Source organism: Mastigoproctus giganteus, chromosome 8, assembly GCF_048544385.1.
Source record: "Mastigoproctus giganteus isolate SK-2022 chromosome 8, ASM4854438v1, whole genome shotgun sequence".
NCBI lineage: Eukaryota > Metazoa > Arthropoda > Arachnida > Uropygi > Thelyphonidae > Mastigoproctus > Mastigoproctus giganteus.
The window spans coordinates 168,904,589-168,920,575 of NC_143582.1; the positions used below are offsets into that span (position 1 = coordinate 168,904,589).

Here is a 15,987-nt window from a genome sequence, read left to right on the forward strand (position 1 = left end):
CTAAACGTGCAACTAAGATGATATATTTTTTTTCAAAGTCTGAAAGATCACGCATTTTCCCCATTCTGGCTTCAGATTACTGCAGTCGAACAGCCTGTCCACTCTTTATACTCAACGACTCAACGCATCATCAGCCCAAGTCACAGTTGTCTTTGTATCTATTTGCATTTATTCTGTTTGTGACTGTATTAATACAAAGGTTTGTAATTTTTTGCCCAGTGTGTGTGTGTGTGTACATTGGTCGCATTCTGAGTACAGGTTCAGATTAAACATCTACAGAGAACACTAAGAATACTACTTATATAATGTGCCGTCGTACAGTATTTAAATTAATTTCAATGTCGGATTGGTCTTTTGATAATTTGTAGTTTTAACACTAGGTGACACTAATTGCCTATATTTGGTTTGTGTTATGAAAGGTTCTTGTATGTGCTGTGTATTCGTCGTTTATATCGGAATTACTATTGTGTTATGATTAATTTGGTGTTAATCAGTTAATAACCGAATGAAACAATAAGAGTCTTATAAACTTTTAAGTAAGTATTTATATTTGACGTGGTGGTAATTTTCATGTATGGTATAATTCCTTCAATGAATAAGAAAGGAGGTTATACTGTTAGGCCTCCAGTTATGCTTTGGAAAGCAATAAAAGTACAGAAAATCCAATTGAAAAGAAAAATTAAATATTTCTATACTAATTTTTACCATAAATCTATTTTATATGTGTATAAATTGAGACTACATCTTTTTAGCACTTTTCATCCTCCTGCATTATACGGATTTTGTGTATATTTATCTTAAAAGCGGAGACAATCTTTTGAAATATTAGGAAAACAAAACAAAAACGATTAGATTCACTGTAAAAATTTATTCCCCATTCCCTCCGCCTTTAGAGTTAATTTTAAGAGTTTTTAAGTGTTATCGGCGTTTTATTATTGCGCCAGCTTCTTGCTTGTGTTGGAAAACCTCTCAGTTCATGCTCTCTACTCAAGGCAACAGTAACAACAAAAAATCTGCACGTAAATACTTGATTAATAATACGAATGAAATAATATTGAATAAAAGGTTTCAAAAATAAGCACTTCAGTTATTTCGAAAGTGCAAAAATAAAGTAGCTTGTATTATTCTTGAGCGGCAGCGGACCAAATAGCAAACACGGTAGCTTGGGCTTGACAGACTTTTTTTTTTTTTTTTTTTTTAATTCGCTTGCAGAAGAGCAGGTTCAAGGAATTCATGGACAGACCCTACCCATAGTCGCTCTGGAAGCGGGTGGGGCGATCGCACGAGACCCTCAGCTGAAATTCTTGAACGAACCCTTGTTTACAAATTGGTAGACCGCCCCGTGTTCTGCCTGGTCCTAAAAAAATAATGTTGGGCATTGATAAAGGACTGATTAAACTTGTTTTCTATTCGGGATCCATTTTTAGTTGAGGGCCTTCTGGACCAACTCTGGCTTTCAGTGCACAAATGCTTAACCTTTTACTAATGGATTGCAATACTTATTAAATCTAATCAATTATTTTATTGAAAAAAAATTAATGTTGAAATTTTGCACTATTTTCAACAAAACAATCTTCAGTACAGTCGGATGACTAAATGTGAGACTTGTGACTTACCTTTGGTGAAGGTGAGCAGGAATGGCTCCAACATTGATTGGCAGAAGCAAGCTGTAATCAGGGAAAATGGACTGCCATGCATTTTAACTTTCTTTCCCCCCTCTCCCCGGGTGCTGCTGCCCCTATGCTCCCCAGAAACTTTAAAAATTTTTAGGATTTTTTTATTTCTTATACATGAATTTTACTCTCCCAAAAGCAGTAATAAAAAAAAAATAAATAAAATACAAAGAAACTTGCCTATTCATTTTTCCTGCTCAGAGGATAAACAGCAATGAAGGCCTCGATGGATGACATAAACGATCCCTTCTTACTCGTTTGCTTTCCCTCGATGCTATTGGTATGAGCTCCGCTCTGTGGATCCTTAAAATGCATGCTGTGGTTCACTTGAAGATGTAGAAGGCCTCATTCATGAGGCAGTGTGCTACTGCACTCCTGATACTTGGCTGTGGAAGCCTTTGTTGTAACAATATGAGTATCTTGTAAACTGCAACCTTGCTGTGGTTTTCACATGCGACTGTGTTTCAGGTATATTGAGACTGGTCCAATAATCAAATAGCATCTAGTCAGGTGGCAATCGAGTGGTTGGAAACAACCTATTAATTCCAGAGGCCGACAAGGCTGGTGCAAGTAAGTCAAATAATAATGCAGAACAACAGTGGTAATCAAAGGCACATTTCAAAATGTACAACTTGTTACAGGTGGTATATCACAGCTTACAATTGAAACAGGTGCCACTTCTGTCAGCAAAAAAAAAGGTATGGTTATAGATTTCTTTGCAAATAGAAATAAGGTATAAATCCATGAATCCTGCCATGCCACCAGGTTTGTGGTGGGGTTCTGTAACATTGTGGGGATTGTTTTTTTTTTGGTAAACATTGGATCACTTGATAGCAATGGAGCCGTGTTTCGATGTCAGGTTATCTGATAATTGTTTCTGACCAGGTGTATTCCTTTTTTGGCTGTAGTGCAGTGGTTTTCAACCTTTTTTTAATAACGGCACCCCCCACTTCAAAACCACGCCTTTTTTTTTTTAACAAATTACAGAAGGACACCAAATCAAAAAATTAAAAAAAAGGCAACTGAATGATAGAATTACCTTTCAGTTGAAATATATATTTATAAAATATATAGAGGTACTAAGTAAACATCAATTATAGATTACCACAAAGTTAAAAAGATACTGTACACCTTTTTGTAATGAAATAAACATATAAATTTTTTAAAAAAATAATAAGTTTAAGTAACTTAAACCCAAATTACGTGGCACCCCTGGAATGTTGTTGCGGCACCCCGGTTGAAAACCACTGCTGTAGTGTATCCATCTGTAAATGGGTTCTTCCAACAGGATAATGTACAGTACCATTTCACAAAGGTAAAATTGTATAGAAGTGGCTCCAGGAAATGAGAGCAAATTCAGCCTACTTCGGTGTTCTCTCCAGTCAACAGATCTTAGTTCATTTGAGCATCTTTATGATGAGCTCGAACAAACTCTGCAGAGTACGGATCCTCAGTCATCCAATTTGCAACAACTGTGGGAAACAATTGAAAACGGTTATTATGAGCCTGCATTTAGTTATTTCTTAGATAAGTAATGTTAATTAAAAATCATATGCTAAAACAGTTAACAGTTTTTTTTTTTTTTTATGTAAACCCCAAACATGACAGGTGTTAGAACCTATAGTACTTAGTACCGTGCTTGGGTTGGAGGTTGAGAAGACGAAAGAAGATATTTGTTGACATTGGACTTAAACTTCTGTAGACTGTAATTTTCAGGAAATACGTATGAAGCAAGGTTGTTCCAGAAAACGGCAGTTGAATGAATAAACAAGGAAGATGAAAAGTTGGTTCTGTGAGTTTGAAGTTGGACAGTAAATGGATGTTGGCTGGTGGCGGCATGTGTTCGGACTGTTTTGAAAGAGAGCAGGAATTATAGAAGCTAATTCAGAAGAACAGTGCCAATGGAAGTATCTGTAGAAGAGGCATGTAGCAGAAACAGAACGTCTATGAGACAGCGAGTGCAGAGACTCTGTTAGAGATGAGTCATTAATTAACCTAACTGCACTCTTCTGAATGGAATCAAGAAGCCTGAGAGAGGTTTTGGGGACACCACCCCATATGTGGGAACAATATTCCATGGCAGGGTGGATTTGCGATTTATACAGAGTGAGCAGCTTTTTGGAAGAAAAGTAACGCCGAGAGTGAAAGAGAAAACCAAGTTTTTTAGATGCAGAAGAAGCAATATTTGTAATGTGCTTGTGCCAAGAGAGATTAGAAGTCAGGGTAATCCCAAAAAGAGATATCATTTTGCCTAGAAATCGGAGTGTCATTAAGGATAAGCATAGGAGCAGAAGAATCCTTTTTGCGAGATATAAGACAAGACTGAGTTTTAGAAGGGCTAAGTTGTCTTTGCCCCACTGGAGAATTACCTGAAGATCATCATTTAAGGAATTGGTGGTAGATTTTCGAGAAGTTGAAGCTGATTGAGCAGGACAAGGTTTCTCAAAATGGAAAAAGGATTGCAATGTGCTATCATTGGCAAAACTATGGATAGGATTTCCAGTCAATGGAAGAAGGTCATTAATATACAAGAGGAAAAGAGTGGGGGAAACAACCGAACATTGGGGGACACCGGCATTATTGGAGAAGTTAGAAGACAGAGCCATCTACCATCACCCTCAGTGAGCGATCAGAGAGAAAACTGGATAACCAATTACTAAAAACAGTTGGCAAACCATAAGATGGAAGCTTGTTTAGAAGACTTTTATGCCAAACACGATCGAAAGCCTTTGAGATTTCAAGAGCAACTACTTGTGTTTCACCGAACCTCTCCATTGAATTAGTCCATAAATGAGTAACAAAAGCCAGAATATCACCAGTGGATCGACACTGACGGAATCCATACTGGCGATCATTGATCAGACGGAAGGTTTCTAGGTAGTTTGAGAGTTGGCGGTTAATTGATTTCTCCTTTACTTTAGAAAGAGTAGAAGTAATTGCAATGGGACGATAATTGGATGGGAGGGATTTGTCACCCTTTTTAGGAACTGGCTGGATATGAGCAAATTTCCTAGCAGAAGGAAAAACACCTTTGGAATAAGAAAGTGAAAAAAGGCGGCAAAGAATAGGAGTAAGTTCAGGAGCACAGGTTTTGAGAACAAGTGGAGAAATACCATCAGGACCTGGAGCTTTCTTAGCATCAAGATTCGTCAAAATCCTTCTGACATCCTTTTGACGGAAGACCACAGGAGGCATTGAATGGAGCATGTTGGGAATAGTGGGAAGTATTTTACCAATGTCGTTAATGCATGAGTTGAAAGAAAAATGGGATGCTAGCAGGTCAGCTTTATCCTTGGCTGAAGTGACAACAGAATCATCTGGTTTGGATAGAGGTGGGAGCAGAGATGGGCAAAAGTTGTGGCCAATAGCTTTGACAAGAGACCAGAATGTTCGGCTACCATTAGGGCAAGAAGCAAGTTTTCTACTCTTAGCCTGTTCAAACTCTAGTTTGGACTGGTTAATAACTGCTATACAATTGTTGCAAGCTTTGGTGTAGGCAGAAAATGAAACTGAAGAATTAGAAACAAGCCAATTACAATATGCAACATTGTTCTCTTGAACAGCATTAGCACATTTATTGGAAAACCAAGGTTTAGATAAAGGACGAGATTTTAAAGTGGAGTGTGGGATAAAGGATTCCATTCCTGCAGGATTAATTTCATTGACATGATCTGAGCAAACGTTGATATCAGAAGTTTTGAAACAGTAATCCGACCAAGGAAAAGAAGAAAAGAAGTCTCGCAGGTCATCCCATTTTGCATTCTTGTAATGGCAAACAACACGAGGTTGGGAATAGCCATGAGATAAAGGTTCCATTGGAGAAGAGACAATCACCGACTTGTGATCTGAAGTGCCTAAAGGACCTCTCACTTCGACCGTGTACTTAGAAGGGTTGTTTGTGAGAAAAAGATCAAGCGTATTGGCTGTTTGATTAGAATTGTCCAGTATTCTTGTAGGTAAATGAACAATCTGTGCAAGATCATTAGTAATTGCAAAAGCCTCAACATCTCGACCAGCTGGGTCGGTGTGACTAGAAAACGGAAGCCAGCTGGAGTTGTGAACATTAAAATCACCAAGGAAAATTACCTCACTGTTAGGAAAGTTGGACTGGAGAAAGTCAAGTTGCAAAGAGAGGAAGTCAAAGAGCTGCAAGTGATTAGTGGGGTTGGGAGAACAGTAGAGACAGATGAATTTGACACAATGAGGTAGAGAGATTCTAAGCCAGAGAAGATCAAAGAGAGAGAGGAGATTCCAAATTGCCAAGTCTCTGACAGGGAATATCAGAACGGACATATGCACAAGTACCACTTTTGAGGCGAAAAGAATCATACAGCGAATAATTTGGGCATCTGAGATGAGCAGTAGTTGAATCAACCGATAACTGAGATTCTGTTAGAAAAAGTACATGGGGTTTGGCAGACTGCAAGCGGAAATGGACATCGTTGAGATTAGAATTGAGACTACGTATATTTGTGAAATGAATTTGGAAGTGCTTGCGAGGTTTAGATCTTTTTGCAGATAAGCTTGCTCTATTAGTTTGACAATTCATAATGTATTGAATAGTAAGAAAAAGTGGATGGGACATGCTGTATGAAGTAATGAAATTTTTTGTATATGGTGTACCCATGGTAAGAATATACCCAGATCCTTGACATAACGTGGCCTCGACAATACTCCCCGCATACACACTACTCTGACTCCCTCCAGTCACTATCTGGCAGAGTAGAGGTAGCAAGATTATACACTCGCTGATCCAGAAGCCTCCTAGAGAGTTACCAAAAGGTTCGTTCCGGTGTACTAACTAGCAGCTGGCCTGCGAACACCGTTTTAGAGCTGTACCCTTGAAATGTAAGGAATATTGGATCTCACCACGATGTTCATCATAACCTCAAAAGTTATCAATCATACTGCGTGATGGAAGAGATGGGGAAGGGTTAACTGGAACTTTGCTCTAGAGACTAAACATGGGTTCCACTACTTCAAGCCTCCAATAAGCAAAGTGGTGGTATTGCACCAGTTGATGAGAGTCATCTACCACCTAGTACTGCCTGGTAACATAGAGGGGCGGCGGTCCTCCATTAGCATTAGCATTAGTAGAGGCATTTGATGCAAGAAAGCAAGCTTATGCAGCATCAGCCAAAAAAAAAAAAAAAAAAGTAACATAAATAAATAAAAATAACCACTTCCACTTCACCCCTCTGTTCGTTCGAAATACCTGTCCAGCTGAGCCTTAAACTTATTTAGGCTATCAACTTCCACGACAAGGGATGGAAGTCTGTTCCACCCATCAACCACCCGCTGGCTAAAGGCAAATTTCCGCACATCTATCCTACATCTGTCTTTCCTCAATTTGAATTTATGCCCCCTCAGGTGATTTTTCTGAGCTAGAGGAAGAATCCCATCAGCATTGAGCATGCTCAAACCATTCAAGGCTTTGTACACCTCTATCAGATCACCCCGCTGGTGCCTAGTTTCCAGACACTGTAATTTGCAAAACTTAAGCCTTTCTTCGTAAGAGAACCCCTTTGTCCCATTCACCAATCTAGTTGCCCTTCTCTGTACTCTTTCCAGCAGCTCTACATCCTTCCTGAAATGAGGCCTCCAGGCCTGTATACAGTACTCTAGGTGTGGCCTGACCATTGCCTTATACAAGGGAATAATCACCTCCTTATCCCTGCTAGAAAAATTCCTATATATCATTGACAATACACCATGAGCTACTCTTGCAGCTCGTCTGCACTGCTCAGAGAACTTCATATCTGCCTGCACCACCACCCCCAGGTCCCTTTCATTCTCTACCACTGTCAGTGTAGTACCACAGAGTTGATACGCTGCTCTGGGGTTGCTGTTTCCCATATGTAGTACTTTACATTTGTCAATGTTAAACTTCATTTGCCACCTCGAAGCCCATCTGCTCAACCTTTCCAAATCCTGTTGCAGCAGCATAGTGTCAGTAGTGTCCTTGACAACCCTGCCAACCTTCGTATCGTCTGCAAACTTGGACATTAAGCCTGATATACCATCATCAATATCATTTATAAATACAGAAAACAATAAAGGCCCCAATACTGAACCCTGAGGGACTCCACTAATAACATTAGTCCACGATGAGCAGTGTCCATTGATTACCACTCTCTGTCTTCTCCCCCTCAACCACCCCTTTATCCATAGCAGCAACTTGCCACCAATGCCACACTGCTCCAATTTGTGCAGCAGTCTTCCATGTGCAACAGTATCAAAAGCCTTTCTAAGATCCAAGTATATAATATCAAAGTTATTCCCTGCATCCAGTTCTTTTGTGACTGCATCATAGTATCCAATCAAATTGGTCAGGCAAGACTTCCCCTTAACAAAACCATGCTGTGTCCTAGCTATAACTGAAGTCTTGTCTAGATGATCCTGCAGTGCTTCTTTCACCAGTGCCTCCATTAATTTTCCGGGAACAGAAGTTAAACTCACAGGTCTATAATTACTTGTGTCAGCCTTTGATCCCCCTTTGTGAATTGGGGTCACATTTGCACATCTCCAGTCAATGGGTACCTCCCCTGAGTCCAAGGAAGCTCTCATAATTATGGCTAAGGGTTTGCTTACCTCCTTTGCTGCCTCCTTTAATATAACTGGATAGATCCCATCCACCCCAGGTGCCTTTCTTGTGTTTATCTTCAACAATTTCTCCTCCACTTTGCTCTCAGTTATTACAAGATTCTCTAGCTTACTGCTAGAATTGAATACACCTCTGGCATTCCCCTCGCTGAATAACTCCTCATGTGTGAATGTCGATGCAAAATATTCATTTAGTTTGTTAGCTACCCGAGCAGGGTCATCAACAGTTGACCCATCGATCTCAAGTGGACCAATCTGATTCATCCCCTTCCTTCTAGAGTTTACATAAGTAAAGAACTCTTTGCTGTTTTTCTTCGCATCCCTTGCCAAGGATCTCTCGTAATCTGCCTTCGCCTGCCTAACCTCCTTTGTAACTTGGTTACAGATCAACTTGTATCTATCATAGGCGTCCGTGTCACGTGTTAATTTGTATGTATCCCATGCATTTTTCTTCTCTGCCATATGCCTCATTAGTTCATCTGACAACCATTTAGGCCTAAACCTTGAACAATATTTCTTAGTTGGTATGTAAAGCCTAGTAGCTTCCACGATAAGTTCTTTGAATGCTTCCCATTTTGAATTTGCTGTTGGCAATATCATCAGTTGATCCCACTGTATAGAATTTAAATACTGTCTCAGTCCATTGTAGTCGCCTTTACGAAAGCAATACCCCTTCCCTTTACCCCTAATGGTAGTTACCTCTTTGAGTAACTCCCACTTCAGCACACTGTGATCACTGCCACCAAGTGGTTCATTTATCTGCAGATTCTTAATGCATGAAGAATCACTACTGATAATCAAATCAAGAGTATTACTCCCTCTAGTTGCCTCCCGAACATGCTGATGTAGAAAACAATCATCCAATAAATCCACAAAAGCCTTGCTACTGTGTGAGTGACCAGCCCCCGAATTCCAGTCAATATCTGGGAAATTAAATCCCCCATTATAAGACTCTCTGATTTACTGGCCCACTCTATTTCTCCGAACAGTTTCTTATTATACTCATCAGAGTCATTAGTCCTATAGCACACTCCTACTCTCAATTTTGATCTCCCAATGCTTATGTCACACCAAACTGACTCGACACTGCACTGTCCAGCGATGTCGACTGGCTTCACTTCCTTGGATTTTATGTGTTTTTTAACTAATAGCATAACCCCTCCTCCCTTCCTATCCTGTCTATCCTTTCTGTAGACATTGTACTCCCCAAATTCCAGTTCTGTATTTCTTATATCTGTGTGACACCACGTCTCTGAAATCCCCACAATATCTGCCTTTGATGTTTTGAGCAATACCTCAAATTCATCAAATTTATTTACTAAACTCCTAGCATTGGTGTACACACAAGTATACATGCACCTGTTCTTTTTCTTAGCTACCCTAACACAACCCATGTGTTTACTTGTACCCCAATGATTCCCAGCAGTCTCTGAAATATCCTGCATCTTATTTTCCAGGCTGCGGCTCATTCCAATAGAAGCAGTGCAAGAATCACTTTCACCTCTGCCAGTGGCTACTGTTAATCTATTAGTCCTTGTATCCCCCCAATATGTGGTGTGGGCACCACACCTCGACCCCTGCTTACGTTGGTTCACACCTGGATGGTCACCCATCATGTACTTGTGCATGGAGGTTATACCCAGGATTACTAACAGTCCCACCATTGTGAAGGTGCAAGCAGAGACCATCCGCAAGCCACAGACTGTCCGGACTTTGCTGAATTGGGTCCACTTGACTTGAGTGTTACCTGAATATCAGTTCCATCAGCGTTTAGACTCGCAGGTAGCAAGTACAGCTTGTCTGGCATATCTGAGAGAATGTCTGTGACAACCTCAAGGACCATAGTCAACTAAGAAAGTGAAGAAATATGGAATGAAGATGAACACTAATAAAACAAAGATTATGATGATAAGTAAAAAGCCAAAACAATTTCACATTGAAACTGATGGAGAGAAAATAGAACAGGTAACAAAATTCAAATATCTAGGACGACTTATAACACACGATTCATCTTGTCACAGTGAAATCGGTTCAAAGAATTGTAATGGCAAAACAAGCATTTAGAGGTAAAATCTCTTTACTAAGTCAAAGAAATATGTCACTAGACCTAAGAAAAAGAATTATGAAAACATACATTTGGTCAATTGCTTTGTATTCAGCAGAGACATTGACATTAAACAAAACCAACTTGAAAAAACTAGAGGCTTTTGAGATGTGGTGCTGGCGAAGAATGGAAAAGATTAGCTGGACAGAAAAAAATGAGTAATAACATGGTTTTACAATGTGTAGGAGAAGAAAGAGAATTGCTAAGAAGAATCAGAAGACAGCGTCTACAATGGATCAGACACACCATGAGGCATAGAGGGATGTTACTGGATGTGCTGGAAGGCAAAATACGGGAAAAAGAAAACAAGACCAAGAAACACCATCATAAATACAATTTGGAAACTGGGCTCCGAATCATTGCAGAAGTGAAACACCTAGCACAAGACCGGGAGAAATGGAGACAACTCATCAAAGGAGCAAACCAGTCTATAAACTGATACACTGAAGAAGATTTAAAAATCAATTATAGAAACTTAACTGTTAATTTGTTACTTTGTTGTAACAAACATAATAAAATGAAAAAGGCAATAAAATATTTATTATTTACTAAATAGTTGTGTGAAATTCTTGTAATAGTTTTGACTTTTCATGATGGAGAAAGGGCCTTACTGTGAAGTATCATTTCTTCATAGGCATTCATTGTTAATGGTGTTTTCTTGTCTCTTTCTCTCATGAAGCAATTCTCTGTAGCAGATGCCCACAAACACCATTCTCTTCACTTATGAAGGACATTCATAGGCTGGATTGTTTTCACCAAGTTGCTTCATTTGCCATTTATCAGAAACAATAAAAGATCAGCTACCTGATCTTTTATTGGTTCTGACAAACTTTCTATTACATTTATTTTTAATGGAGTGGCTATTGTATGTCTCGCATATAAGTGTGATGCTGTTTCAACTTTTCCAGTCCTTTATTAGTTAAGCTTCTCCATGAAACTGCAGTAACTCTTTTTGCTTTTCATTTGTTTCCTTGAATCCCTGGAAATAATTGTGCTTTGTGTCAATTTTTGCCAAATAATTTGCTTAGAAATGCTGATTTCTGCCCCCATTCTATATTTATGCAATTAAATAATCTTCATGATGTATTTTTTAAAAATTCTGTCCATTACTTATTTCCACCATCAGTTGCCTTAACCCAGCTGTTTGAAGGTAATAAGGGACTGGAAAAAAAAAAAAAAAACTAACATGCATTCATGTGAAAGGTATTTGGTCCTTGAGGTTCTTATAGACATTCTCTCAGATATGCCAGACAAGCTGTACTTGCTACCTGGGAGTCTAAAACACTGATGGAACTGGTATTTGGGTGACACTCAAGTCGAGTGGACCCAATTTCAGTGAACTCCGGACGGTCTGTGACAGCCAAATACTCTGCTTGCACCTTCACGATGGTGCGAATGTTAGTAATCCTGAGTATAACCCCCATGCACAAGCACACTGTGGGTGACTACCCAGGTGTGAACCAACGTAAGTGGGGTCGAGGTGTGGTGCCCACACTACACGGATGTTGCCTCTCTGTGTTACCAGTCAATGGTAGAGATTCAGAGTTGTGACTGCCCACTCACTGTGTTCCCTCTCCTCTCCTTGCCCGGCAGATGTCAAGTGACACGCGGCACAGCAACAAATATAATTGTTGAAAACAAAGGATAAATCCAATAATTTTAAAAATTCAAGGACTAAAAATGCATGTTTTTCGGGGATTGCAAAATGTCACGTGACATTTGAATGGGGAAAACAAAATTTCATGAAAGAAAAGGAATGGCAAATCGACAATTTAAAAAAAAAAACAAACAAAAATGCACGTTTTTCTATGCTATTTTATGAGCTTTAACAATGAGAAAGGCTGAAAAGAAGAAAAAAGAAAAGGGGAAAAGGTAATTTAAAAGGAAATTTAACGAAAAAAAGGAATGGCAAATCAACATTCGAAAAAAACATAAATGCACATTTTTCTATGCTATTTTATGAGCTTTAACAATGAAAAAGGCTGAAAAGAAGAAAAAGGAAAGGGGAAAAGGTAATTTAAAGGGACGGCAAATCAGCATTTTAAAAAAAACATAAATGCTGCACATTTTTCTATGCTGTTTTATGAGCTTTAACAATGAAAAAGGCTGAAAAGAAGAAAAAGGAAAGGGGAAAAGGTAATTTAAAGGTAAATTTAACGAAAGAAAAGGAACGGCAAATCAATGTTTTGAAAAAACAAATGCACGTTTTCTGTGCTATTTAACTAGCTTTAATAACGAGATTGAACTAAGAACCACTGACCTCATTGGTTGGGTGTCCTCATTCAATCCTCAGGTTCAGGTTTATATATTAAGCTCACAGCTTTTAAAAATTCCAGTGTTAAATCATTGCTGCTGGAATGTTTCCTTCACCACATATACTCTCTGAGGTAGGAGTCAAGCTGATCATTGATTTTGCTTAATGACAGTTGCTGTTTAATGGCACTCCATGTTCCATCGATTGTTTTCTTCTCTTCTCTGGTTTAAACCTTTTGTCTCCCAGACAATCATATGACTTCCAACAGTCCGATACTATGGTGGTACCAGACCATATGGAAGTCTTAACTATGTCTAGGCGAACGTCTTTACTCCTATTTTCAACGACCCAAAAAAACACTTTCCTGTACCCCGTTCAACCCCACCAAACATTCATTTCCCATTCACTCTTTTACCTCTAGTATACAGTAAACCCCACGAATAGCGGGGGTTACGTTCCTGAGAAATGTCGCGAATACCGAAAACGCAAATACTGAGTTATGGCTCCCATAGTAATAAAGGGGTTCCGTTCCAAAGTATGAAATATATAAGAAAAACTAGTCTAAAATTTTGTCTATATATGTATTATGTGTACCTTCATATTATGACTATGTACATAGTGAAATAGGCCTCCGTAGCCGAGTGGGCAGGAGCGGGAGTGCAGTAGCACACGCTCTTTGAGTAGACCGGGGTTCAAGCCCCTGACTGCTGAATATGGTCGATCTGCCAACCCGCACTGGACCAGCGTGGCAGATTATGGTCCATTTCCCTCAACATGAATTGTTGAGGAGGCTTCTATCCTGCAGTGGGTTGATAATGGCTGCACTTTACTTTACATAGTGAAATGCAAGCATATGGCATCGAAATGAAAATAAGAAACAATTTAATATTAAATGTAATATTTATTAGAAATTTCAAACAAATCTTTCAAACCAGTGCCTTTGCTAGCAAAAAAACACCAGTTTCGCTAAAGTGTTGATAAAAGAGTTTTGCCTTTTCACAAATGATGAGTGAACTCAACGGAATTTTATTTTGAGTTCGGTCTTCTATCCACAGATTTAAAGCCTTTTCCATTTTTTCTAATTTAACATCACAGTTACAGAGCAAATTTTTGAAGCAATTAGCGCGTTTTCACGGACACTACGGCGGATTTTTTCTTCTGATTTCTTGATTGATCGTACCGTTGACTCATTGATTTTATAATGTTTTGCCACTGAGGAGACACTTTCACCATTAGAAATTTTGTCTAATAACTCAATTTTATTTGCTAATGTCATCACCTTCTTTGATCTTTTCACATTTCCCTTGTTATTCGTAGCCATATTTTTGTACGGGTTAGAAAGAACTTGTCCACAATAAAGTCACTTTCTTCCATTAACACGCTCGAAAAAGTCTGTTTTACACCGCAAAACGGTAGATTTATCATTTTTGTAAGCATATCAATTTATAAATTTATTCAATTTATAAGCATATAAATTAAAAGCAAACGACGAAACCTTCCATGACAAGTGCATAACACATACTGAACAAGGATTAGCGAGAAACATCCACGCTCGCGATTTTGTCACCCCTCTCCCCCCCCACCCACTGAGCGCTGTTTTGACCGGGAAAGATAATTCTAGCCACGGCCATGTTTTTTTATGGCGGAAAATATTCATGGCGCTTTAAAATTCACATTTTTTTAGGTTTCATTTTATATTAAATTGGCGACCGCGAATACAGATACCATGAATAGCGGGGGTTTACTGTACTTCCTTTTTTCCTTGGGCCATTCCTCTGGTCCATTGTTCTGGACGAGTTCCTGGGGTTTGACCTGGGTGGAGCCAGACCCTTAGCCTTCGCTGATGATCTTGTTCTGGTGGTGCAAGGTGACACAAGAGCGGCACTGGAAGCAAAAGCAAATACAGCTCTGGAAAAGCTCCAAAACTGGGCAGCACTCCACAACCTCTCAATTTCTGGTGAGAAAACAAAATCGATTCTCCTCAAAGGAAAGCTACAAATACGCAGGCCTCCAACAATGAAGTTAAATAACATCCCTATACGTCTCTACACAGAAGTCAAATACCTGGGAATCTACATTGACACCGGTCTTACCTTTCACTCTCATCTGAAGTACTTATCCACAAAAATCCGAAAGTATACGGCTATGATAAGAAGAGTCAGCAGAGCGGACTGTGGTTTGAAGCATAAAGCTTTGTCTCTCATCTATAAAGCGGCGTTTCTCCCAATTGTGTGTTATGGAGCCTCAGTTTGGTGTACAAAGGCTATCCTGGAAAAGAACAAGCGTAAACTTGACTCAATACAAAGATTCATGATGTTATCTATCTGCAGGGCATGTCGCACTGTCAGCACCCCTGCCCTACATGTTATTACTGGATGCTTGCCACTCTATCTTGAGGTGATTAAAAGGGGACTTTACCATCGATTAAAGAAGGGAATTCCGACACAGTTGTTAAATCTTCAACTGCAGCTTACCAATGACCTGAAACAAGAAAGAAAACGTATCTTCACACACCTTCAAGGAATTTGGCAGCATTCATGGGAAACCACGCCCAAAGGAGAAATTACCAGAAGATTCCTCCTATCCATTGACATGACTTTCCCGAAGTCTCCTTCCTGGTTTTCACCTGGTCTGCAAGTTACATTCCTGATCACAGGACATGGGCCCTTTCAACAAAAATTGACAGCAATGGGAATTGAAAGCAATCCATTCTGCCACTGTGGCGAAGAGGAGTCATGGGGGCATGTCATGTATGAGTGCCCTGCTTACAATGATTGTAGGCTCAAATTTTTTACTGAAATCCAGGAGACCCCTCGTAACCATGAAACATACCTGCTTCAGAATGAAAAAACATACAAAGCCTTAACGAGTTACGCACAAGCTGTCTTTACCATCAGACGGGCAAAGTTTGCTGAACTTAGAGCTGCTCAGAACAACGACCTTCAAGTGCAAACACAAACTGGGGTCGGATAGCATTTTCCCAACTGACAAAAGAGTAAGACTGAAGATTAAAATACTATGCTGGCATCATCATGGTTGGCACTCCTTGAAAAGCTGATTCCCAGAGAGTGCTTGGCGTTTGGCACTCGCACAGTGGCGCCTGCCCCTGTGACTTTTGATCCCTCTACCCATCCCCTATTTCTCCTTACTCGGGTGGACTGCCTTCTCTATCTGTCCACTTTAGCTTGTTCCTCACATTCAGATCCCTCTTCCTCTTGTTCCCCAGGCCTTCTCTTCTCTTCTCCTCTTTTTTTTTTTTTTTTTTTTTAACTTGGTCTTCGTCCAGGATGCTCAGGCGACCCTGGCGGAGACAAGCCAGAGAATAATGGGCAGCCTGGCTACCTCCTAGCGGT

The 15,987-nt window shown here is 39.6% G+C and overlaps 1 protein-coding gene across 1 annotated transcript in view; it reads left to right on the forward strand.

The window, feature by feature from the left end:
* Positions 1 to 431: 431 nt before the first annotated feature.
* Positions 432 to 15,987, forward strand: part of Nup98-96 (nuclear pore complex protein Nup98-96) — a 770,989-nt gene continuing 755,433 nt past the window's right edge. Inside the window, exon 1 of the mRNA XM_090379042.1 lies at positions 432 to 536. The gene's annotated coding sequence lies outside the window, so the exon portion shown is untranslated. The remainder of the gene's footprint in view (positions 537 to 15,987) is intronic.